The 27,075-nt window shown below is 37.4% G+C and overlaps 1 protein-coding gene across 1 annotated transcript in view; it reads right to left on the minus strand.

Annotated features, from left to right (window-relative positions):
* The window catches only part of sano (CABIT domain-containing protein serrano), a 227,779-nt gene extending 205,981 nt beyond the window's left edge, over nt 1-21,798 (minus strand). The window contains exon 1 of the mRNA XM_081754843.1: nt 21,565-21,798. The gene's annotated coding sequence lies outside the window, so the exon portion shown is untranslated. The remainder of the gene's footprint in view (nt 1-21,564) is intronic.
* Between the last annotated feature and the right edge of the window lie 5,277 nt (nt 21,799-27,075).

Here is a 27,075-nt window from a genome sequence, read left to right on the forward strand (position 1 = left end):
TACTAGGTTCTTAAAAAACAAAGATACGCACTTTTACTAGAAACAGACTTCATGTAGCTTCCACATTTTAAAATTTTTAAAATATGTTAAACATTTGAACAACGAACATGCCTGAAACTTATGCAACCTATTTCACATACAAGATTCATGAGTTGCATAAATACTAGGATATTGTATTTAATGCCAAACACAATTAATCCGTTTATTTTTTGAGAGCGAGGAACGAGCTGAACAGAAAGTGATTTTTGTTTTTATAAACAGAACTCCTGAAAAAAAAAAACTTAAAATAGTATTTTATCCTTCTTATCTATTATATGCTGCCTGTAGTCTTGGGTTCAATTTTACATGTATTTGAATAATTATTTCCAATTTTTATAAGTCTATATGTTACAATCGTTTAGACTTTGCGTATCTACCACTGAAATTTCATACCCATCAGGTTGAGAACTGCTCTATGAACTTTAAATTTATTTTAAACTTTACAGTTACGTTTAAAAGAAAAGAAAAAAAATACTCAAACTGTTCGGAATACTAACTTTTGCACATAGCTAACTTTATTAGCGTGTCTGACAAGCCTCTCGTTAAATTAACACTCTGTATAAATTAATCAGATTTCCAGAACGTCAAAACCTATTAATTTCCAGTTGTTAACACTTTCTGAAGCTGTGCTATATTTAAATTTGTGAATTAAGAAAGAAAAAAACAAATCCCTTATGGTATTCCGTGTCATGAACTTGTTCTTTCGTGACTCATGCGAACAGGACAGTTTCACGCTGTTGTCGGAAGGACAAAAGCAACTGCTCTTTGTTTTTGTTGTTGTTTCACTTTTGTTTTTGAAGTTCGTCAACGGAAACACCACAAAACATGAAACATTGCCACAGAAACAACCGATTGCTATAGCCACAAAACCCACACATAACACAAACAGCAAAGTTTAATCAGGATTTGCTCTCACGTTGGATAATGTGTTTGAATCGATCGATTCACTTCGCTAAATGTACAGAGAAGGAGAAGGAAATACCTGAGTAGCTTTTGGAAGCAGGATTAAACGCTGCGAACACACTGGAATCTATGCTGATAGTTACTAGTGTTTACATAGAAAATCATATACTTTTTTTCAAAATAGTAAACTATATTAATATTGTTTGTTCCACATAGATTCAAGATTTTGCATTAACACTGCACGAAGCAAACAGGCCGCCACAAAAGTACTATTCCATTGCTGATAAGTCACTTGCTTTAAATCAGTGGTGTAGCCAGAAGAAAATCAACGGGGTTAATAACTACCAGGTAGAAGAAGCACATTCACAAACACGCATATACTTATATACAGTAACTTAAAAGCGAGAGAATCAGTTCGGACAATTTAAGTTAATTGCTCTTGGCGATTCTCAATCTCATACTCGCTGTCCTTCAGGTAGCTCCATGGGAATAAGTCAGAAGAAGTTAGGTTCGTAACTTGAGAGCCACAATAATATTGTCGAAGCATCACTGCACTCTGGAAAAATTTCGTGTTTCCAGTACTTTGAAAATTGTAGCTGTAAGAGATGTGATAAGATATATGGTGGAAGGTAAAAACAGGGAGAGTAAGAGGAATATTTGAGTTCATGGATGATATCCAAGAGACTAATTCTTGTTTCAAATAGTAGAGATTAATAAGTAGGAAGTTATCTGAGTTAAAGAGGTACCGAACTCCTGTTGGGAAAACTAAAATATAATAACGCCTGGGAGCCGGTACAGTGAGCAAGCATCAGTCTGTTTCATGTCCGCCATCTGGGCGGCCATAGCCTTCATAAACTGTAGCGCCATGAAGTTCAGTTTAGCACTTCTTGCTATCTATTAGCTGATTTCGTTAGTGCATCTTGTTATTAAGAATATTAAAATATACGTGATTACTTTATTATATCTATCTGTCGCTCCTCCAATTCGTCTGACCTCTGTATACTGAAATACTAAGCCCTTCGTAGCAAAAACGTATGAAAGATTCTGGCAGGCCATGTGACGAACGTTTCAGTTGGTGATGAGTGGTCAGTGAATCGATTTCCAACGCCATGTTTCTGACTTTCTTAGACCAGTATACGTAATGTTACATAATGCCTTTTAATATTTGGTAGATATAGTATAATTAATATCTGATTAAGTGTAGTGTTTAAAAGTTAGTAAAATGATGGTTTATTTGGATCACCCTGTATATTAAGTTCTGTATACACGTGTAATTTTTATCTATATCGCTGATTTTCAAACGTTGTGCTGCGATGGAATCACTGGTATGTCACAAGAAAGTTAGGGCATTGAAACTATTTCTTAAATATAGATATCCATTATGAAGAATTCTTTTTCATTTTTTGTTGTTGAATTGCATTTGTGGTGTACAACCATCGTATGTATGAGTTTTGTCGGGGTTCTCCCGTTTCCTCCCACTTTCTTCAATCATTTAATACTTATCACCGTTTCCCTTACTCTCGGAGCATAATCGTGGAACGTTAAACAAAAAAAAACATCTTTTTGCACTGTAATGTTTCTTTAAGATAGGAAATACAAAGCAAGTTGATATTGTCTATGAATGTATGTACCATATAGTTAGTGTGCAAAAAACTAAAAAAAAGAGAGAGAGAGAGAAACGCTTATCTTCATGATGCTGTGGAAACCGTACCATACAAACAACGCACTGCTGAACAGGATACAGGATATTCTTACATATAAATATCAATTGTACGAATAAGACGTTTAAAAATGTAGGGATTTGCGTTTGTATTGATGCTACGTCAACAGTAGGAAAAGGCTATGTAAAGAGTTCTCATGCAATCTTTGCTGAAACACAGATGTTTACAAGTACACAGAGACTCCATCAAAGAATTTCCATTTTTTTTACGTGAACTCCAAGGCCGTGTTTCCTTCCTTTGCTGTTCATTATGATTATTTTACACGCGTGACTTACGTTTAAGGCTGACGAAGACGTAAGCCTATCCAACGAGTGCAGAGTGTGCAAGAATAATTAAATGAGAAACAACCACGATATCTTTTGTTTCAAGAACCAAGGGCACGAGTCTCCAGAAGCTACCGTGTTGCTTGAAAAGAAAGAAATCTGAAACAGAGCTACGAGTATGTACTGATAGAGTACGTGTAAGATGCTGTCAAAAGAAGAAGAAGAAAAAATGATAATCACATGGCTTGTTCATATTCACATTTGTTCGAAAACGGAAGAACCTCTTTTTTTTATTTCGACTAATTAGATATTTTAAGGAAATGTGGGTGGTAAGAATGATTCGATTGAATCACAACTGCTATGAATTGCAAATAACAAATTGATATTAATTGCAATTGAAACCAATTCCAATTATTTTTTTTAGAATAATTACTTTCAATTTCAATTGATTGATTAGATTTTAATTGATAAATGTCCAACACCATCTTGTAAGTAGTCCCTACCAAACAAGTTAACGAAAACGAAAAAAAATATTAGAAAACAGTTTTAAAAAGTTTCTTAAATCGGTTTCTGTTTTTTTTAAATCTAGAAACTGGATTTGTTTTTTCCGAAAAGTCTAGAAACCGTTTTCTATTTTTCTATATAAAAAAAACTAGAAACCGGTTTCTGTTGTTCTAAAACCCTACAAACTGGTTTCTGTTTCTCTAATAAAAAAAAAAAAAAAAAAAAAAAAAAACCTAGAAGCTGAATTTTTGTTTTCCTGAAAGAAAACCAAAAACTGGTTTCTGTATTACTAAATAGGTAGAAATAGGTTTCCGTTTTTCTTAAAAAAAACGAAAAAACAAATGGACGACTAGAAATTGTTTATGTTTTTCTAAAAAATCTAAAAACCTGTTTCTTTCTGTTTCTAAAAAAACAGAAACCGGTTTCTGGTTTCTAAAAAAGCCTAGAAACCTGTTTCTGTTTTAAAAAACTAGAAACCGGTTTCTTTTTATAAAAAAAGAAAACTAGAAGCCAGTTTTTGTTTTTCTAAAAGCCTAGGAACTGGTTTCTGTTTTTCGAAAATCCTACAAACTGGTTTTGTGTCCATCACTCCTAAAAATATATCCAACATATCTGTAACATAATCACATTAATCGCACAGTTATGCTCCTTAGACTAAAAGACACAGACTATTAATAATGAAAATTAATGTTATGAAAGAATAGGTCGAATGAAAATGTGGGAGATAAAGGAGAATCCAGAAATCCCAAGGACACTGACCTGACATAGAACTGAGGACCTCAATTAGTGATCTAGGCTTTCCATTATTATTATTATTATTATTATTATTATTATTATTATTATTATTATTATTATTATTATTATTATTATTATTATTATTATTATTATTATTATTATTATTGAGCTCGTTCGTGGCTAAGCGGTTAGCGTACGAGTGTTTTGGCTTGGGAGATTCCTGGCGGAAGCTGATATGGTTCGGATCTCTCATTAAGTTGTAGGTCTATGTCTCACATAACCTCACTGTTGAAAGGTACGTTAAACTAAAAAAAAATAAAATTAAATCAAATATTATTATCATTATTATTCAATAGAACTACAGCTATTACTAAGGAGTTTGAAGTTTGATTCCAAATGTTCGAAATTTGTGTAAACTAAATTTACTATCCTAGCCCTAATCCTAAATCTATCCTTTCACTTCAACTTCCTAATTTGATTTTCTCTCATTCTGTTAAAAAAAAAAAAAAAAAAAAAAAAAAAACGACAAGGAACAGAAACTAGTCTCCTTACCTTTACCATACCTTTTTGTGAGAGATAAACGTATTAAAACCTAACGTCTGGCTGAACGCACACAACTTTTACAGACAATTTCCAATATTGACTTGGTCTTGTAAAGTTGTTTAAGATTTCTGCTGAACAATGTAGTTCCTTCCGAAAAGCAATTATACATCGATTTCTTATCTTTTTCTTTTCTTTCTTTTTTCCTTCCTTTTGCCTTGTGATTTGCGATCACGAAGATAAAGCAAGAACTGACTGTGAGATCTTTCTGTTCTTGTTTAATTTAAAAGAGAACATCAGACTTTGTGTCTCCAGAGCCATTAGATGATGGAAATATTAAATCCTCCTAGTACGCGGTAGCAAATGAAAACACAAGCCGCTTTTCGTCAATAGCCTTTTATTTCTTTTCTTTCTCTCTCTCTCTCTCTCTTTCATCTCTTCTGTTCGGGCGCAAATTATTGATGCATACAACAGGGACATTAAATGAAAGGCTTTTACAGAGGCAAAGCACGGAAGATACAAGGCTGAGAGAGAAAATTGAACAATTTTCATATAATCATTGTCAGAAATTTGTCAAACGGGAGAAAAAAAGTATGCTATCTCAATTTTAATACCCTATTGGCTTTCCTGCTATATGTGTAATAATAAATTACAGGCAATTGAACTATCGTTTATTACTTCTTTTTTTAAAAAGTATGAAAATTACATGGATTACTTCGAAAATTAGAAAATAAGCTCTTGTACGTTGTGCGTAGATAGGAACCATGGCAATGGAATAAATTTATGTAATTTTTCTGGTGGTAATACTTCTGGTTATATATCAACTATAATCTATACCACTAATATTTTTTTTTCATAGGCGGATCCCGTCCACAGCGACCGGGGCACCAGAGCTGCATAAATCTGCTGGGAGAGGGAAAATTGAGAATCTCTCACCACTCCTAATCCGCTGTCTCCCCTCCTAGGAAGTGTGTCCTGAATCCGCCTCTGAATTTTTAGTTGTTATTAGCGTTGTTCACGAGGCGAGAAGTAACTTTTAAAAAATTCGAGGTGAGGCGAGACACATTACAATTTTTGTGTCATATTGGACATGAGACGAGAAATCTCACGAGTTTTATAGGCAACACTGGTTCATCCAAGTCATGGATCTTAAACACTGTTATACTGTTTCAAAACACTGTTATACAGATCTTAAACACTGTTATACAGATCTCAAAATAACCTGAAAAATGCTGAAGGAACGAAGCCGTAACACGTGTACTCTGTCTGATGGTCATGTCGACGACATATATATATGTCTTTGAATCCCATAAAACCATTTAGACAGCATTTGCGAAAGAGCAAAATAAGACTTTTGAACTATACTCTTGAAGGTCAAACAGATGACGTCATGACCCCCACCAACTTGAAGAGCTCCTTCTTAAAATACATGTGGCCTGTTTCGCAACGAATGTACGACTGAACAATAATAAAAGAAACACAGCAGTGATAGGTGTTAAGTGAGCGGTTTAAAACAGTACACACATATGACATACACAATATATGTACAATAAATTCCGAAAGGGTTTTAGATACTCAAGTCATTAATTACATAATATACTCCAATAATAAATATGGTTTGAATGTTCTTATATCACATCATTTGAGGATGTGCAAAGATTCTGATAACGTCTAGACGAAATAACGAAAAATTAGGACATACATTTTGTACATAAAATAACAAAATGGGACAAGACAAATTTCGAGACGAAACAAGAAGTAGGCAATACTATGGGGAAGCTACTTCCGGACAAGAAAACCAGAAACAGTGGCGTTGAGATCAAATGTGTTGACCATGTATCAGATGCAAAAATTAGCCTCCGTGAGCTGTAGTCATCTCCTTTAGTATTTATCAGGAGCAAGCCGAAGTCCCTGGCACCTTGTGGAACGCATCGCCGACGTCCGCTTTCTTTGTAAGGGCGCCGATTTCTTTGTAAATTTGGGGGGATCCATTCAGATGCAGAAGGTATGAGGATTTTAAGACAAATTGGATTCAAATTATGCCAAATATTGTATATTCATAAATACAATGGGGGAACCTACATGAACTTTGGGGGGCGGGTCCCCCAGGCCACTCCAGGATCGGCGCCCTTGGCTGTTCGTATCAGTAACTACCAATTTCCTGAAGAGTTCAACCCTTTAACGAATGAAGAGCTACAAATCTCACAACTGTACTGAATTCTAACTTACAATAATACGAAACTGAAGATAAAGTGTACCTTAAATTTGTTTCATGTTGTGAAAACCTGATTTAAAAAAAAAAAAAAAAATCTTTCGTTTGCTATCGATTGACAGCAACGACACCAAGGAGCGAAACTCTGCTCTGACGATCTTGCTTGCTGCTGTTCTGCAAGAAGTTATGATATAGATTTGTAGATGGCGCGAATGTGCTAGCACTTGTGTCGACATTGCGTCAAGGTAAGAACTATTTGTGTTGCTGACCAGTGACACGGGGACCTTATTCGATTCTTTGAAATGGTGGTATGAAGAATGAGGAAGCTTAGCTGGGTGGGACGAATAACTCAAGCTAATCCTGATATTGTATGAACTTGGGTGCTTGACTCTCTTCGTGATAAAGTTCTGCGTACACTAATTACTGGCCAAAATAATAAAAAAAAATATTTATGGATTTATGTTGTGCCTTTATTGTAATAATGATAGAGAGCTTGCCTCTGGTGTATGGGGTCTATAGTTCGATCCCCGGCCAAGTATGTTTGTGGTGGATAACATTGTATCCGTGGGTTTTCTCGGGACACTCCCGCATTTTCATACCACCAATTTTTCCATCATCGTTCACTTGCTTTAATTATCCGCCTCCCTTAGCCTAAAGGACATAATTGTCGAATGTTAAACTAAAAGATTTCATTTCATTTACATTTTGTAATAAATTTTAACAGTTTATTGCGTAAAAAATGGACACACACTTTCTATTTGAATGTTTATATTTACAGCTGACAAAAAAAAAAAAAAAAAAAAAAAAAAAAGAGATTAAAATCAACGCAGTAAATTAAAAGAATACTCAACACCGAAAGCAGTAACATTCATATGTTAATATCAGAATGATATTGTGAGATCATAAAATATTACAAATATTGCCATATGTTATGATAAAAAATGAAGTAACAAATTCTAATAACTTACACATCACGAGTGGCTCTTGTAATTGTGATAATTGTGTAAAACGTTTTCGTGATAAGCTTTTATGCGTTTATCCATCGATCCAGAACACAAAGTTCTTACCTTGTTAAGGTATAATCGCCAATTATAACGTAACGATGATAGGGAGGCTAATTAAAGAAGTTTATAGACTCACGACAGATAATTACGCGATGAATGGTTCTTCTCATTGACAACTTCTGCCATTAGAATGTCATTTACACGTTCTTCTCATCTATTATTGACGACATTATAAAACAATGATCTATTGTATATGTTTCTGAAATCGTAAATTGAAACTAATATTAATTGACATTTTCTAGCATCAATACAGACCCGGATTGGCCAGGGCATTAGGGCAGGGATCCCTGCCGAGGCCCTCTAGAAATATATATATAATAATGAATATTAAATAACATGGAAAGCAGGGGCGGATCCAAGACGGACTTCTGGGGGGGGGGTGAGTTGTAATACTGCTACTTAGAGCTACTTTTAAGAGTTCTAAACTCTGGGATGGATTTTATTTATATATAAAATTAAAAAAAAAAACTTTCCTCTTCTGGGGGAGACGATCGCCCCGATCGGCCCCCCCTGGATCCGCCACTGATGGAAAGTAATATAAAACACTAGCAGCGTTCACCCCGCTTCGCTGCGGTCACCCCGGAACGCAATAAACTTTGTTACTTAGATAATTTTTACTTTTTCGCTTTCAAGTGATATGATAAAAACCATAGAAGATTGCACTAATGTTAACATTATATCGCCTGTCATTTATGTTAACCCGCCCCGCTTCGCTGTGGTCACCCCAACCCGCCCCGCTTCGCTGCGGTCATCCCGGAACGCAATAAACTTTGTTACTTAGATAATTTTTACTTTTTCGCTTTCAAGTGATTTATAGCGCCTGTCAGTTATGTTAACCCGCCGAGTCACAGGGTCATGCGGGTTGCATATAAATACGTTTATTTTTATACCTATGATGAACTAATAACAAAGGATTTGTACGTATGGACACCTGAATGGTCAATTATCTCAAGACACTGGTAATTGAAAATTAAAGTGATATGATAAAAACCATCTAGGGTCCACATCCTAACAACCCCCCAAAAATGAAAGAAATCGGTTCACCCGTATTAGCGTGATGAGCGGACAAAGGATTTTTTGTACGTATTGACACCTGATTGGTCAATTATCTCAAGACACTGCTAATTGAAAATTAAAGTGATATGATAAAAACCATCTAGGGTCCAAATCCTAACAACCCCCCAAAAATGAAAGAAATCGGTTCAGCCGTATTAGCGTGATGAGCGGACAAAGGATTTTGTGCGTTCTCTTTTATATATATAGATATCTGCTGTGTTAGGCATAATCACTCGTAGTTCGTTCCGTCGTCCCCAGAGTTCGGTATCCCCCAGCATTGAATGTAATCTTGGAGTCTCATTATTGGAATGAAACTATAGTGCTGCCAAAATGTATTGAGCCGTGGCAAAAATGCGAACTAAAGCTCACCCTCGACACACCCACACGTTGAGCCAATAAGGGCTCCGGTGTTGCTAAACGGGAGAGAATTAGCGAAAAGGAGTGGAATTCCTTCAGTCGATAGCAGCGCTCAGAACGGAAGACTAGGTGGCAACACAATGTGGTATATCTATAACAGTATTATAAAGTCCTGTTTGGGTCCCTTTGTTTCTGGCCTAGTAACAATGTGAAGAATGGGGCCCTAGTATCATATTGTCTAAATGTGAATTGGGGTCCCATAAATGCTCCTACATGCTACATGGGAATGGAAGATGGGGCCCTCCAAGTAAGATTCCTGCCGGGGCCCTATAACCCTCAGTCCGACAATGCATCAATATACTCGCAAATACCAGTAAAATAGCAAATTATTTTATTTGCGAGTTTTCTAGAAAGAGAGGATTTTTAGATAGCTATCAAATTTGCACTTCATGTTCTAATGTAGTACAGAAAATAAAAACGAATAGAAATTTATAAGTTTAACGTCCCACGATTACGCCTCTAAGGGTCTTCACTACAGCGAAATTAAACTGCCGCTAATTTTAGAGTTTTTCTCTAATATCTTCAAAACAAATACAAATATTCGAAAAACAGAAACTTAGTGAATTAAACAATACGATTTTGTATGTGGTACCTTTACCACAATTCACCTATCTGCTTTTGGTATGCCGCTATTTACAGAACCCGCAAAAAAATGTTAAATCTATCGACAGTTACATATCGAAAGCAGATAGATGAGTTGTGATAACGGTGTCATATCCAAAATAATATTGTCTAGTGCACTACGTTTTTCCTTTTCGAATATTTTAATTTATTTTGAAGATATAACAGAAAAGCTCGAAAATTAGCGGTAGTTTAATTTCGCTGTAGTGAAGACCCTTAAGGCTAAGAGAGACGGATGATTATGGCAAGTGAATGATGATGGAAAATAGGTGGAATAAAAATGTGAAGCAAACGGGAAGACCTCGAGAAAACCCACGGGCACGATGTTGTCCACCACAAACTTACTTTAGCCGGGGATCGAGCCAGAGAACCCACGCACCAGAGATAACCGCTCTACCACTGAGTCACCACGGCCATTTTAATTTAGTACAGAGAAGGAATATTTCTATAAAGCTATCACAATAGTAAAGCAACACTGAGAATTGATCTGCCGGCTGCAAAGTCAAATAATGGAGAGTCTTGTGATCAGGTACTTCACGCAGGAATTTATTTCGGAAGGGGTCCAAAACTTTGGAGGCCGAAAGATCAATATGACGATAAATTATTCTAAAATCTGTAAAACTAGCCCTAAAATTAGATTATATTTACAGAAAAGTAGGGATTTCGGGGAGAACACAAGATCCACTTCCTGCGTAAGGTACCTGACAGTGGTTCCGTTATCCCGGCATTGTGTATTCTGAGATTCTTCTCAAACAATAACCAGGACCATTTACGTGTGAAGATCTGGCCGCTTGTTATAGTTTTTGTCTCTTACTTCTATATATATTAGATACAGGAAACTTATTTCAATCACCATTGCTTTTGTCTTTCTGGCAATTATTTCATTCTGTATCCTTGGTGCTTCGTAGCGTCTGAAGTTTTCTAATCCAGATTTTGTGTTCAGATTTCACAAGCGCGACATCATCCACAAACTGCATATACTGTATATCTATCCCTTCTACTGAAATAAAAAGACTTAATGATGGAGTTATCAACTCTAGTGCGAGAGGTCCCTCGTTCCAACCCAGGTTATGTAAGTTTTTGTGGTGATCAACATCGTGCGCACGGATGTGCGTGGGGCTTTTCAGTTTCCACCCACACCTTCATTCCACCAATTCATTCAAAGTTATTCACTTTCACTTACCCATTTACCATCCGTATGCTTTAGAGAATTTATTCCTATCGACATATACGAGCAGTGGCGTATTTACGATTTTGTTTCGGGGGCTTTGCTAACTTTCGGAGGGCTTTGCCTGAAAATGTGAAAATTCTGCAAGATATTTCATGAACTTTACTATAGTAATTAAGATTTCGGGAGAGGGGTTAATCCCGGAAGCCCCCCTAAATACGCCACTGTATACCAGTATGTAAACCCTTTTACCTCATATCTTCTAGATACACGCTAAATACCGTTGAACAGAAGCAACATCCTTTTTGAGTTTCCCTTACAATTTCTCTCTTTCTCTGTCACTATTTCCCGTTGATTTGATTTGATTTTGAGTTTAACGCCCGTTCAGGAGCAAGGCTATATGAGAGTTGACTTACAGTTTAACATGGAATCCGAACTACATGAGCCCCGCTGGGAATCGAACCCGGGTCTCCCACGTAAAAGGCACGTACGCTAACTGCTTAGCCACGAAGGAGTTCTCACTTTTTTCCCGTATTCAAACTTGGTTCATATATACAAGTTTCTTATGACTGATCTCAGTATTGAAAATGGCCTCACATAAAACAAGGGGCACAGTGGCTTGGCGCCAGCTAGATTTATTTTCCACTGATCAACTGGTCTTTGTGTATCCGGTATCAAATTTGTCTCCAATCTTATTCAAGTGCACAGTACAAAGGCAATGCGTTGCTTTCAACTTACTTCAGAATATTTTCCAACAGACAAAGAAAAAAAATCATATAATTTGTCAGCTCACCACGAAAACTAATTGTTGTGCAGAAGTTTTGGCTATCTGTTTGTAGGCCGAGGACACCTCTGGTTGTCGTGAGGGAGTCCTAGATTGAAAGGAAGGCACCAGTTGGAGAAGCAGACCTCGATACGCATCGTTACACTTCAAGATTGCTGTGATTCGTTCCACTGGAGAAGTAATGCATATTCACTTTTTCTTCTGTTCTTTTCTGCTCTCCTCGCGGCCACTAAATTAGCAAATCTCTCAAAAGAAAATTGTGGCCAGCCAAGTAGAAGGGTTCTCCTCCGTAATCACTGTCTTCAACTGCCTTCTGTACAACATGATACACGTAAATAAACACAGAAGAAACGTCCAAAATTTACCAGATTCTAATAGAACACATAACGTTCATAACACTGAGGTTTGACGTGCTTTCCACACCTTCAAAATTCACTACACCCTAATTGATAACCAATGTTAATAACGATATAGCTGGATATGCTTTCTGTACGTTCAAAACTCACATCTTACATTAGATAACATAACACTTCTGATATGCCTTCGGTATCTCCAAAATTCACTACTTACTGACAGAGATAACGTTATACTAATAACGAGGTAGTCTGAGGACCCTTCTGTAGAATCGATTCAAAATGTAAATTTTCATTTCAATATGTGGCTATATGATTCTACAATATTTCAAAATAGAGAGCAATACTTTACATATATGTGTTATGTACACAGATTTTTATTTTTTAAGAAAGCTCATTTTATGTTTAAATATATAAATATGTAAATCTCAAACAAATTTAGAAAATAAGATTTGAAGCTTTCCTGGCGGCGTATATTATAAAGTTCTTCTCGGGCAATCAGCCAGGGTTTTCACCTGGCTGATTGCCCGAGAAGAACTTTATAAAAAATTTAGAAAAGTAACAAATAATATGCTTAAATTGAATTTTCTTTTATGCAACATACTGATTTCTTTTTTGAACTTTGATCCCCGCGTAATTAAATGTTATTGATCGTTCATTAGTACTATTGATTCTGAATTCAATCCTCTCTAGTTCATTTAGTAGTATTGATTCTGAATTCAATCCTCTCTAGTTCATTTAGTTCTATTGATTCTGATTTCAATCCTCTCTAGTTCACTTAGTACTATTGATTCTGAATTCAATCCTTCCTAGTTCACTTAGTACTATTAATTCTGAATTCAATCCTTCCTAGTTCACTTAGTACTATTGATTCTGAATTCAATCCTTTCTCGTTCACTTAGTACTATTGATTCTGAATTCAATCCTTCCTAGTTCACTTAGTACTATTGATTCTGAATTCAATCCTCTCTAGTTCATTTAGTACTATTGATTCTGAATTCAATCCTCTCTAGTTCATTTAGTACTATTGATTCTGAATTCAATCCTGTCTAAGGAGACATAAACTATTGTTGTTGACCCAACATTGTAAGATAATTTGGGAATTACTTGGATTAGGATTTAATGAACTACGGTGAAGAAAGTTAAAAATATATATATTATTTTGACATTAGGAACTGATGAACCGACCTACATCAGACAGTTGTTCATATGTCGTCTGACTGCACAGAGTCCCTTGAGGTATACACGCTTGATCTGTTGACAAAATAGTGTATGACTCTGAATAAACTAAGCGGACAGAATGTGAGGTTTATGAGCAGGTATGAGCCACGTTCGATTCAGGCCTCCTTCACTTCTTCTATAGTGGATAGCGGGCACGCTTCTTCTACAAGGGGTTTCGGGTTCGACGCTCGGCAGGGTATCATAGAAATTTGAACGCGTTACGGTGGGTCAGAGGTTTCCTCCTACATTCTCATTCCACATCTTATTCCATTACCATTCACTTGCCTTAATCATCCGTCTCCCTTAGCCTAAAGGACATAATTGTGGGACGTTAAACTGAACGTTAGATCTCTTTTATTCATTAACGTAGGTACTGCTAAAGTGTTCTTAAACTTCAATTAATTATACGATCAGTAAAGCAAATAAAGAGAAACGTGTTACAGGATATCTTTTCAAATAAGTGTGAAACCAATTTCTCTTATTAATTTCCATTTGTGTTGGATTACCAATCAAAATCAACAACAACAAATCAAAAAGGAAAGACTATAACAAACACAACAGCCACTACATGACTTATTTACATGCCGAATATGCCTGCAATTTGAAAGGCTGTTCTTTTAAACTGGTCTGGCCGTGAACTTGACCTTAAACCAGTATCAAGAGATTAACAAACGTAAGTTCAGAACTATTGTATCACGTTCTTACTGTTTATGCTATATGAGTCTTCTTTCTTATGGTTTATCTTCTTTAGAAATTATAATTACGCGGATGCATTAAAGCAGCGTGGAACGCACTGTGCTGTGGAAGATGTCTTCTGAATCTTCATCTGCAGAAATACACACCTGTCACCAGAAATGTCACCTGACTTGCATTCATTATCGTTTTAATAAGTATTGTGAGCTGTACCACTTCCACTAAATTTTGAGGCGGCCACAAGAAATTGAAGAATTATAGCTTTTTGGAACTCGCCATTTATGCCTCTGTATTATCTGTTAAACTTGTAATTATTGTAATTATTGTAATTCGAAACGGCCAGGGCGTTTTGAAACGTGATTTTTCGAATATTCGGCGGGTCAAACTCTGAAAGATGTTTTTCGACCCGTGTTTTATTAGAACTTTTCTCTTTTATTTCATGTAAGGAATCACCTCCGAAAAATTTTCGGTGGAGTTACCTTCCACCCTGTATACGGTCAGCAAAAATGGCTTTTAAAGATTTATTAAAAATTTTCACTCTATATATCGCACTAACGATCTTTCAATTTGTAAACACAGCATTTAATCCACTTATTATCTTTGACATTGGAAGCAGGGCGAGTCAGTGGTAGATCGCTCACCTCTGGTGAGACGGGTACCTGGTTCGAACTCAGGCCATGTGATTTTATGATTGACAACATTGGGCCCTAATAATCTATCTTCTTTTCCCTCCAGAAGGCTTAACCATTGGACTTAAAACTTCAATTACAATAATTTTAACATTGGTTGAAGAAGGAACACAAATTTGCGGGAGTTCCGTCAAAATGGTACAGCAAACGCATCCATGTTTAATTTATTGATATTACATGTTTATACTTTATTTAATACGTTTTGCTGCATTATATCTTAGTTTTATCCATGTCAACTCTATCACTGGAGCTGAAACTTAAATGATCCAAGAGCTCCTTCGTGTCTCAGCAGTTAGCGTATGCGCCTGTGACGTGGAAGACCCGGAGGGAGCTCATGTGGTTCGTCTACGTTAATCAGTAGGTCCACGTCACATATAGCCTCGCTGCTGAACGGGACGTTAAACTCAAAATCAATTCAACTCATTAAATGATCCAAAGAGCCGCGATAGTTCAGTGGTAGATCACACCTACTGCATTATTTAACCTTAGTATTATATACCTATATATAACGACCTATTATCAACCAGCAACATTTTACAGAAAAATGTTAGTTTTTCATTTACAGTTGTACTTTTCTGTAAACACAAAACACATCGACTAAAATGACTCTTTAATAAACTTAAAATATGCTGGATTGATTGATACGTACATCTCTCTAGGCATTATCGACAACTATGGCCTTAAGACTGTCACGTATGACACCCCTGGGCGAGCACGCTATCCGCGAAAGGTGGGAAGGGAGAAAAGGATAAGGAACGACGGAAGTGGTTTAGGACCTGTCTACGTTAGGTCCCACCCCGGCATTTGCCAGTGTGAATGAGCAAAACAGGAAAAAATCTCACTTAGGATGGCTGTTCTGAAAAGGCTGTGTCTTCACTGGGAATCAAATCCGAAACCGCTTGCACCAAAGGCGAGAGCGTTACTCGTAGCGACCACGCTACGCGACGCCACTAAAAATACGCTGCAGAACCGACGAATACGCTTAATTGACGTAATAAGGATATCACAAAACAATCAAGACCTCATACCACCTGCCTCCCAATCAAGACCTCATACCAATCAGACCACCTGTCTTCATAGCAGGACTCGAACCCGTTACCATTTCAAATTTAAGACCTCAGACCACCTGCCCATAAATATGTTACATTATGTCTGACAATTACTTCTTGTAGTTATTTAATAATAATAATAGAAGAAAGAAAACTGGAGTGGTATAATTCCTTCGTATTCAAGTGGACCAGGTTCTATTCTCAGAACTGTCTGTCCAACGAGAGAGCACTTTCAAGGGTATAAATAGTTGGCGTTAACCCCTTCTATGCGGGACATTCAAGTTTGATTCCGGTGGGGGTTCACTTGGTTCGTATTCTACGTTAAGCTACAGGTTTACGTATTATATAACCTCGGTATTGAAGCGGGACATAAATATGCAAACAACTACGCAACTAACCAATCACAGCCCTCCAAATACACTAGACAATCTTGAAAGATACTCCTTATTCACACCCTAGAAATACTAGCAATGGAGATCGTCCCCTCATGGTATCAATAAAAATGGAACCCTATTTCCCATTGAATCACCAAAATTGGAAGTAACATAGCAATTTATTCGACTGAGACAACTGTGACGTAACAATATTTTAACATGAATTTAACCTTCACTTGAAACTTTATAAAAATTATCTTTACTAGACGCATGTTCATTCGTATCTAACATTATTATACTTCGGGGTAATAAAGTGAAACATTTTAAGTTGCGATCAATGACAGCCAGAGATTCTTTCATTTCCATATGAGATTTCTAAATCGAATCCGCATCATAAATATCATCCACCTCACTAAAACACACCCTTCCTTCTTGTGGGAAACGCCTCAAATCGCTGGATTCTTGGAAAGAACGGTCCGTCCTTATTCGGATATCAGTTCTGTATAAAATCACATTGTAACTAGCCATCTATTCATCTCAGAACATAATTTAAGTAATCTGGTCTTTATCTTTGGTTATCCATTTCTAACTTTGGTAACAGGTTTAGATTGAATAAAATATCGTGCAATTAGTATAGTATATGGTTAAATGTTATTTCCAATAAGATTTTCTAGTGTTTTTTTTTTTTTTTTTTTAGCACTTCTGAAAGCAATATTACCAAGCTCTAACTATCATAATTCAAATGTAGGATATACGTACGTTTCAATATGAAATGAAATGAAACCTGGAGTCCCTATCACTGCGAAATTAAAATACCGCTAATTTTACAGTAATTATGTGATATCTTCAAATAGATAAAAGATAATCGAAAAGTGGATCAAGACCTCCCTAGACGATGTTATTTTGCATGAGGTACCGTTATCACGAGTCACCTAGTAGCTTTCCGTTTGCAGTTGTTTAGAAACGCGAAAATAGATGCCGTTTTTCTAAATTGCTGGGAATCGAAAGCAGATAAATGAGTCGTGATAACGGTATCTCATGTAAAATAATATTGTCTAGGGAGATCTTGTTCCACTTTTCGATTGTCTTTTATCTACTTGAAGATATCACATAATTACTGCAAAATTAGCGGTATTTTAATTTCGCAGTGATGAGGCCTCTTAAGTTTTATGTTCCACGGATATACTGGTGAGGCTAAAAGAGACGGTGATGATGAGAAATGGATGAAATGGTGGTATGAAGAAAGTAGGAGGCAACGGGAGAACCCCGAGAAAATCCACGCACACAGTGTTTCCCCGCCACAAAGCCCACTTGGCGCGAGCTGGGATAGAATCTAAGATCCCCTGCAGCAGAGGTGAACACTCTACCACTACATCTTTCTTTTCAGTATGAAATGAATTAAAATTTCAAACTGTGGCGTAGTCGTTAACACTCTCTGCTTTGGTGCGAGCTGTCCCGAGTTCGATTTCCGGTAGGGATACTCGGTCGAAAAAGTGTAAAAGCTAGGCTTTCCTCATTCACACCAGGCAAATGCCGGGACAGTACCTAACATAGAGGCCCCAACCCGCGGGGAAACATGGATGCGCTTCCTTCCCCAATCCTTCCTTCCTTCCCTTTTCTCGGATGTCGAAAGCCCAGAAATCTAATTCCTAATCCTAAAATTTTAAACTTTAAGGCCCATGATTATATCCTTTAGGCTAAAAGGGACGACGGACGATTAATGAAAAATAATGATTATGTAAAATTTGGTGAAACGAGAATGTGGGAGGAAACGGGAGAACCTCGAGAAAATTCACAAACACGATGTTGTCCACCACGAACTTGGCTGATCGGATATCAAACCAGGGATCCCTCATACTAGAAGCGAGCGCCTACTAACTATTGAGTCACCATCAGAGCTGGATTTAGGTTTGGTGGGGCCCTAAGCTGCTGAGGGTGATGGGGCCCTTTATGTGTTCAGATGAACGTAGGCATCCTATATAGCCTATGAAGAAACTAGCGATATTTTAGGAAACAGGCTAGCAGAAAGGGCCCTATTATTTACATCATAGGGGCCTGCACAACACGAATCACTATTGCTATGTGTAGATTTTATTTTATTTATTATTTTTCTTATCTTTTGAAAATATACATTCATTTTTTTCCTTAATTTTGGGTTTCCTATGAGAGGGGGCGCTAAGCTATAGCTTGTTTAGCTTATACGTAAATCCGGCACTGGTCGCCATGTTCCCATGCACTTTCAATTGTTTGAACAATACCACATGAAGCACACTACCATTTTTTACACTTATCATTGTGGTATGATGAACGTCCAAGTTTTAACTTTTTTTTTTTCAAGTAGAGGATGAAAGTAGGTGCAAGAACTGCTTCGAAGTCCATGAGTTATTCCTCAATCAACAGGTGTCTCACTGGTGGTCTAGTGTAGTTGGTATACGTGAACCCGAGATCGATTCCCGGTCGAAGAGCATTGAGTCTATTGCAGTGGTTGGGATTTCACCTTAAAGTCTATGTTTCTGCAGCCTCGGTGCTGAATAGAGACACTTGACTTCAAGAAACAAACAACACAACTAGCAGGTGGAAAAATTGAATGACAATCTTGATATGAGATAGATTGTGAATCTATCACTGACAAGGCGCCTACTTCTAGTACCAGGTATCCCTGATTCGATCCCAGGTGTCCGTGAGTTTCCTGGGGTTCTCCTGTCGGGTTCTCCCGCACCAGTTGTTTCATATTTATTTACTTTCAATACTCTAGCGTAGTCGCTAACACTCTCGTCTTTAGTGGAGCAGTCTCCGGTTCGATTCTCGATGGAGGCACTCGGTCGAAAAAGTGTAAAACTCTTCCAGGCTTGCCATTCTGAGTGAGGTTTTCTTCATTCATACCAAACAAATGTCGAGATGGTGCCTACCGTATAGGTCCTACCTTCCTTCCCCAATCAGAGCCGTAATTTGTGGGGGGAAGGAGGGGCAACTGCCACCCCAAGGAAGCTCCCCGCCGTTCGAGGGAAGGGACCCATTTTAAGACAAAATTTTCTTACTTCATATACGATACGAATATGAAATTATAAATGAAGCATCAAGCAGGTTCACTACATTACATAAACAAAACAGTAGTACACAAAAGGTAAATAAAACAAAAATGAGTCGTGGGCCCATTTCAGTGAAAGATGACTACTTTTAGGGGCCCTAGAAATAATATTTATTCGTATGGCTTTGAGATTTGTCAATATTGTCCCCTTAATCAATTTGTCATGTATGGAACGGACCCAGAAGCGTAACTAACGGCTTCGTAGACCTTCGTAGACCTCTGGAAGGCCCATAAAGAGTAAGAGAAAGATGGAAAGAGGGGCCCAAGAATTAGAAAAACAACTTTTTAGGGGGAAAAATACATCTATTAATGCTTGCCCTCCCCAGAAAAAATCTAAATTACGGCGCTGTCCCCAATCCTTTGTTCCTTCCCTTTTCTCGGATAATGTGATCTCTGAGGGACGCCATCCCTCATATGTGACGGGCTAACATGAGCATAGATGCCGAAAGCCCAGGAATCTAAATCCTAATTCTAACTTTCATTAGTTATCCATCTCCTTTAGCGAAAAGAGAATAAGGGTTGCATGTAAAACTAAAAGATTTAAACCTTTATTTTTGTGTAACAGACAAAACCTTGGGGGTTAGCCCTTCTCACTATGTGCTCTGTGTCTGGCACGTTACATAAATAATAAAGATAATAAGGAAATTCTTTGAATAAACTTGTTTTACGAGGCCATGGTGATTCGACCGGTAGGCATAGCCGAGTAGTCGCCCTCATCAGAGGTATAGTGTCTAGAGTGCGTGCTTGTAGTGAAGACGGTCTAGGGTTCGAGCAGGGATGCGCACGAGACGAGTCGAGACAGAATTTTCCTGACAAAATTCGAGTCGAGACACAGCTCTTCCAATAGAGAAGAATACATTTTTCGAGTCGAGACATCCCTTTTACAACACATTTTCGAGACGAGACAGCCTCAAATCTTGTCTCGTTCGCATCCCTAGTTCGAGCCTCGATGTGGAAAACATCGAACGACTACAATGGTTCGGATTTCTCCCCAGGGAAGGGAAATTTCAATACACCGGGGGTGGAGTGTAGTACTACGAAAGTACTAGGAATCCACATTAAGGACAATAGGAGATATGGACCTTTAGAGAATTTCGTAACTCCGGGCGAATTACTCCGCCCTCCGGGTCATCCTCTGAATCATAAATGATCTTCACACATGGTCTCCGCTGGTGATAAAGGTACAAATCTTGATCAGTTATCTGAGGTCCATGATGAAGCTAAAAGTCATGAATTCGAGACCCAATCAGGGCATGAGTATTTTAATTGTTCCCGAAGTTTTTGTTGTATTCGATTACAAGTTTGAATTTTTGATTTGATTTGAGTTTAGCGTTCCTTTCAGCAGCTAGGCTATACGAGGCATGAACCTGCAGCTTCATGTGGGATCCGAAGCATATAAGCTCCTGCCGGGATCCCAGTTCTCACACGGGAAACGCATGTATGCAAACCGCTTAGCCACGAATGAGATCGCGACAAATTTAGAATAAAAACAAATAAAAAGATAATGAACAACAGGTGATATGGTAAAAATAAGGTTAGAAAAAACTGAATATGGCTGGTATTTCAGTTTTTACAGCAATAAGGCAAGTGGTAGACCGCTAAATCTGTGATACTAGAAATCCATGGTTCAACGCCAGGCCAAATGAATTATGACAATAATGTGTCCGTGAGTCTTTTCGGGTTTCTCTCCTCCCACACTTTAATTCCACTAATTCTTTACTTATTATTCACTTCCATTAATCAACGGTCTCCTTTCATGGTTATTTTACCTCAATCATGCGGATCGGTAAATAAATAAACAAACAAACAAACAAAAACGTTTTGTTTACATTAGGAATAAAATTAAGTGAAAAAATTACTCTGAGAATAGGACTTAATTTTGTGTTTTAAAACAATGCTAACATTAAAAGAAAAAAAATCTACCCTGTTTTCGAAGTAGGTCCAGCATACACACGTTCTTCTCGATACCTGTGCGCACATAACACAGTCAGGTTAAGTGGCTCAACAAAAACCATGAAACAAAACTTTGAAACATAGTTTATACTATTATTTTAACAAAAGTTCACTTACCTTTGGTTCTTCTTTTTCCTCTAAAACAACAAATTTATATTCTCCACAAATTTTATATGATGTTGCACAAATAATTTCACTGAACAAAACACAATGTTTACTTATAAATATATAATATTTTTAAATTTATGTTATAAATCACCTAACTCTTTCTGAACGTTAAAGCACTCAAACATCAAACAACTTCCACCACCGCCGAACGCTTTACCAGCAACTGACCGACAACTTTTCACGGCATAAGCAAGGAACCGATGAACTTGGAGCATGGATGTATCTGTGCTGCCACCTACCGACACAATTTTCGTTTCTCCCCGCAGGAAAGAATTTTTTTCGTCATTTTACGTGCTCGCAATAATAATAATAAAAGGAAGGGGAAAAAAATCTTGTGTTGCCATCTATTGTGCAGGAACGAAACTACAAGTGAGAGAGTTTGTTTTTATCGTACGTTACATACAAACGTACTATATTTCTTTTTTATATTATTTTTTCAAGTCACTTTATGAGTTTTCTTTGAAAACTCGATTGTTTAATACGTATTTTCGTTGTTTATTTCTTTTTCAAAGCTATTTAACAATTATACCAGTGGCGGATCTGAAAGGTAAAACTGGGGGGCGCAGGGGGCAACCATAACCCAAACTATGATAGATATATCATGTAATTACTATAAACTTTCAAAAATATATAAATAATAAATTACTTTTGTCACTCAAAAAACTGGGGGAGGCTAGAGCCTCCGGCCCCTGGACTAGATTCGCCACTGAATTATACATTTCTTTTTTACCATTCGCGAAATTAAACCACCGATAATTTTATAGTTTTTCTGTCTTAAAAATATTCGAAAAACAGAAACGAAGTGAACTAGACAATACGATTTTGCATGTAATACCGTTATCACAACTTATCTATCTATCTATCTGCTTTCGATTTGCGGGAGGCACGGTGGCTCAGAGGCAGAGCGTTCTTGGAGTCCCTGGTTCGATCTCAGCTCGCGCTTTGTGGTGGACAAACACCGTGCTCGTGGGTTTTCTCGGGGTTCTCCCATTTCCTCCCACTTTCTTCATTCCACCATTTCATTCATTTCTCATAATCACCGTCTCCTTTAGCCTAACCGGCATAACCGTAAAGATTTAATTTCATTTTTTTGCTTTCGATTTGCAGCTGTAGATAGATTTAGCAATTTTTGCGGGTTTTATAAATACCGGTATACCTAAAGTAGATAGGTGAATTGTGGTAAAGGAATGACATGCAAAATCGTATTGTCTAGTTCACTACGCTTCTGTTTTTCGAATAGTTTTATTTGTTTTGAAGATATTACAGAAAAACTTTAAAATTAGTGGTAGTTTAATTTCGCTGTAATGAAGACCCTTAGTGGTCAGTTGGATTAAGGTCACACTCGCACACAGAAATTTTCTTGGGGGAGGAGTTCAAAGTTTGGGGAATTTCCATTACTACAAGCCACTCCGGCTATGTAGTATTAAACGGGTATTATTCTACACCCGAAAAGAAGATAAATAATTGCGAAATAGTTCCACTTGTTTGTTTGTTTGTTTGTTTCAGAAAAATGATAGGACTAGATCGTTTTTATAAAAGAATAGTACATATGAAGTGTAAGATGATACTATATCAATCATTTCCCTGATAAAGCAGTATAATTTTATTAAGAAAGTATCTAAACGTATGTTGAGATAGGAAGTCTTAGAGAAGTCTGGCCCGAGTGGACTTCCCTGTGGGTGCGCCACTGATTAAGACTGAGACATGAAAGGTCCTTCATCTTAAGGAAGATCCGAATCATTCAAGTTCCCACCGGGAACCGAACTCTGATCATTCGTGTCCAATGAGTGTGTTCTAACCATGTAGTTACGAGGGAAGTGTAATATTTCGTCATTGTAAGCAACTCCGCTGGGTTCAGGACAGAGACCAAGGAGAGGCAATGAGTTTCCATTGAAACCGGGAGAGAAGAAGGTATCAAAATTCAAAATATCAAAATTTTGAATATGGGGGGGATATGCTGTATATAAATTATTTCCAATTGGTGATCCGCGGACCCTTACAAGTTCGTCGAACAAATTTACTGTCTCATGACATTAGTTACATCCAGTGGCGGTGATTGGGCCTTAAAAGTGGGGGGATGGCAAGACATGGTCTGAATATTTGCATATCAATGTTAGTATTCTTGATTATTTTTAACACTTTCTTTCACAAAAGGTTGTATAACTAATAGGATACTATGTTTTTCAGTTAAAATACCGTATTTGTATTTTATATTTTATTAAGTAAATTGGCAACAGCAACGCAAGTAGGTACTAGCCCTTTGTACTCTTAAACAACGAAAGTGTAAGAAGAGATTTGATTCCTTGTTCATGGACATCCTAAAATTCTGTCTGGGAAATTATGTTATCAGACTATTTAATAACAAATTTGCAAAACAAATAAACAGAAAGAGTAATATAGCTTTATTACTAAGTGACATAACATGATCTATTTACTTCTTATTTTACGCCTTACTTATCATACTAATGAATAATGAGGTTCTTTTTGTAGAAGTTATATTGAAACTGGGGATTAATGAACAACTTATATTTTTAATTCCACACATGCTATTAAATTTATGTTAGTACTCTCAAAAAATGAAAGACAGTAAATACTACAAACATATGCTACGACATTTAAAGAAATACACAATTGCAATATTACTTACTTTGAATTGCAATTAAAATGCAATTCTTGTAGCGTTCTTATCTCCACGGTAAGACAAACAACCAATACGTACTCACGCAACGTCGAATATTATATGGCACAATTTTTTCTATGAACCAGTAATACATACAAAAACTTTACATTTCCAAATGAAACTATATACATTAAGGGGGCACTTCAAAAAAGTGGCGGGTAAGTACCCCTTCTTGCGCTCCTGGTTACATCTTATAGTTTATAAAACATGTAAATAATGTAATAATAGCTCCTGCGTGTATGGACTGAAAAAAATGAAATGAAATCTTTGAGTTTTACGTCCCACGGTTATGCCGGTTAGGCTAAAGAAGACGGTGGTGATGAGTAATGAATAAAATGGTGGAATGAAGAAAGTGGGAGGAAACGGGGGAACCCCGAGAAAACCCACGCACACGGTGTTTGTCCAACACAAAGTTCACTTGGCGGGGGCTGGGACGTGTATGGCCTGTATGCTGTATACTTATAACATTAATAAAGGTTTATATGTAATTGTTATTAATGTTGCTATTTCCTTCTTAAGTACGCAGATACCAAGATTAAAGTTATGGGACTTGTATCTTAAGAATTAAAGGGGGGTACTTAGAAGTACTTGGGAACCATTGTCGTATATAATTACACTAGTATTAGTTGAGTTGAGTTGATTTTGAGTTTAACGTCCCTTTTCAGCAGCGAGGCTATATGAGACGTGGACCTACTGATTAACGTGGAATCCGAACCACATGAGCTCCCGCCGGGAATCGAACCCGGGTCTCCCGCGCCAAAGGCGCGTACGCTAACCGCTTAGACACTAGTATTAGTATTAGTACCAGAAGTACATGAAATGACATAATACTAGTGTAATATTGTTATTAGGGATGCGCACGAGACATGATTTTTGGCTGTCTCGTCTCGAAAATGTGCTGTAAAACTGATGTCTCGACTCGAAAAATGTATATTTTTCTATTGGAAGAGCCGTGTCTCGACTCGAATTTTGTCAGGAAAATCCTGTCTCGACTCATCTCGTGCACATCCCTAACTGTTATTCCCTCTAGCAATTCCATCTATGTACAAAGTAAATAATTAACATGTTTCATGCATTAATTGAATACCTACTAGGTGGCTCAAAATAACCAAATTCAAACGAACAAATATTATTACTGTAGTACGTGGAAGGATCATTGTCCGAAATCTTAGGATTTGTTATTTAGATTTCTGAGCTCTCAGCATCTATGGCCATTTAGCCTGTCACGTACATGAGGGATGACGTCTTTCAGCGAGCACACTATCCGGTGAAAGGAAAGGAAGAAAGGATTCGGGAAGGAAGGAAGCGTCCTGGGACCTATAAGTTAGGTACCACCCCGGCATTTCCCTGATGTGAATAAGGAAAATTCTGGAAAACCTCATTCACGTTGCTTGGCCTGAAAAAGCTTTTTACACTTTTTCGACCGAGAGTCCTTACCGGAAATCGAACCCGGGACCGCTCGCACCGAAGGCGAGAGTGTTAGCGACTACGCTACGCGATGCACTTTGTACGAAATCATAGCAATCGAAGTGAGAAGAGGGAGGCGGGAGGGGGGGGAGGCGAGGGATCGAGACAAACGTATAGAGAAGGAAATTCTTCCACTGGTATCTCTCGACATAGAGGGCGTTATGCAGAGTCATTTTGACGTGTGGCTAGTGCTATACTAAAGAATTCGACTAACATTTGTTTCCTGCAGTAGTCAGGCCTTTAGTATGACGCTAGTCATACGTCAAAATGACTCTGCATAAGGCGGAGAGAGTTCATATATTTTAATGTTCACAGTTATTTAATTATTTAAGGTCAGGAATAACACTAACAAGGCGCATACCTAGAAATGTTTGCTAGGAGAGGTTCAAGGTATTTTTTTTTGGGGGGGGGGGAGGGAGAGAGGTCGAATATGCATATGTAATGTTGATCTTATTTTATTCTGCAGCCGAAAAGGCGATAAGTAATTGTTCATTACTGACATCTACAAATTAAAAAAATATATAAAACTAGATTCTTTTATAAGAAGGAGTACAGATGAGGTGTAAAATCAAATCTTTACCCTACATCAATCATTTCTCTGTTAAAAGGAAAAGTATAGTTCTGTTAAGAAAGTCTACAAATGTTAGTTGAGTTACTAAATTTTCGGTGACCCCCCCCCCCCAGTGGGTGCGCCTCTGCAGCTTACGATTGGTTCATCCTTGCAGTCTTTTGATAAAAGTTTTACTTTATTCACCCTCAGTAACTTATTAGCGAGGGTTAATTTAATTCCAAAAATATTAAGAGGTGGAATTACGTTTCAATGCCATAAAAATTAGTTTTCCTCATATTGGCGAAAATGGCATAGGGCCTACATTTTAATAGCATAAAATTGTTGTTTTTTCTCAGATTGGCAATTAATGGCGTACGTTTTAATGCCATAAAAATTTGTTTTTCTCAGATTGGCAACGAGTGGAATTATTTAATGCCATAAAAATTCATTTTTCTTAGGTTGGCAGCGAATGACGTACGTTTTACTGCGTAAACAGCGCCATAACTTAGACTCCTTCTAGAGTTGGGGGCAAGCATTAATATTTGGGCCCCCTACAAAAAGTTTTAGGGCCCCCGCAGGGCCTCTTACTCTTTGTTGTTCCCCGGAGCCTGTGGGCCCTCCAGCACGGCAAGGTCTACTGGACCTTTAGTTACACCCCTGGTCCCGTTCCTTACATGGTAAATAAATTAAGGGGACAATATTGACAAATCTCAAATCCATAGGAATAAGTATTATTTCTAGAGCCCCAAATAGGAAACATTTT

The sequence above is a fragment of the Thermobia domestica genome, chromosome 1 (assembly GCF_964235325.1).
Source record: "Thermobia domestica chromosome 1, izTheDome1.hap1.1, whole genome shotgun sequence".
Lineage (NCBI taxonomy): Eukaryota > Metazoa > Arthropoda > Insecta > Zygentoma > Lepismatidae > Thermobia > Thermobia domestica.